This window comes from Nicotiana attenuata, unplaced genomic scaffold (genome assembly GCF_001879085.1).
Source record: "Nicotiana attenuata strain UT unplaced genomic scaffold, NIATTr2, whole genome shotgun sequence".
NCBI classification, from domain to species: domain Eukaryota; kingdom Viridiplantae; phylum Streptophyta; class Magnoliopsida; order Solanales; family Solanaceae; genus Nicotiana; species Nicotiana attenuata.
Genome location: NW_017674069.1, coordinates 108,451 through 109,665, shown reverse-complemented (window position 1 = coordinate 109,665; position 1,215 = coordinate 108,451).

Here is a 1,215-nt window from a genome sequence, read left to right as displayed (position 1 = left end):
GGGGGGGGGGGGGGGGGTTGGATTTATATTTGTATTTGGGCTGTATTTGTATTTGGGCCTTGTATCTCTGGGCTTTGTATTTATTGTTAGAAGGGTTAGTTTTAATTGCAGAGAGGTTTTTAATTTGGTCTTTGATTTTGACTGTTTTGACCCAATTAGAATTAGGCTTGTATATAAACATTGTGGGTTCCGGATTTGAGGACCACGGATCATAATAAGAAAATACCAGAAGAAGTTCTTCTCTCTCGAACCTTCTTCGCTCAACTTGGTTCTCTGATTTCTTCTTTATCTTTGCTTGATTTCATGCAATCTAACAGCACCACCTATACAATTCAAAAGTTAATTCCAACTTCTCATAATTTTAGATCATATATAAGATAAACCTATCCATGAGAACGTGTAGACATTGTACAATTGCCTCGAACCTTTGTCAGAACATAATTACCTATAGATACATATTTCTAAGTTCAATTTTACTCATTTAATTGACAGCTGACTTTACTTTTTCTTGTTCTAATAAAACTTTAGCTACAAATATTAATGGTAATAGAAGCCTAGCTACTAGCTAGTAGAATTCGATACGTTCATTATTGAACCTATCCTTGATGGCCATTCTCAGATACGTTCATTTTGTCCGAATTTTCAAACGGTAATTAATTATTCAGCCTAGGGGTATTCATAAAAAACAGAAAAATCGAACCAAATCGAAAACCAAATCAAACCGACCAAAAAACTGATACTTTTTGGTTTGGTTTGATTTTGGTTTTGAATTTAATTTGGTTTGGTTTTGATTTTAATCAGAAACCGAAGTAAATATTCCCTTCTCAAATAGGGCTCAAAAGGCCCAATGTAATTTGTAAAATTAGCACGAGCTAGCCAGTTTTCGGAACTTGGTCATTACAAAAAATAGCCAGCGTTTGCAAAGTCCATTGAAAAATAGTCACTATTTTTGATGAAGAACGAAAAAGTTCCAGCATATATGAGTCGGAGAATTGGTGCACATGGTGTAGAACTATCCAGCATATATAATGCTGGGAACATCGAACACACGAAAAGTCCATATAATATACTTGGAGATTGGAGCACCGTGTATAAACTTCCAGCATATTATGCTGGACCGGTATATATATACTTGGAACTCCAGTATAATATACTGAATTCCAGTATATAATTACTGGAGTATTTTTCCGGATTTTGAACAGTCTTTATTCCTTC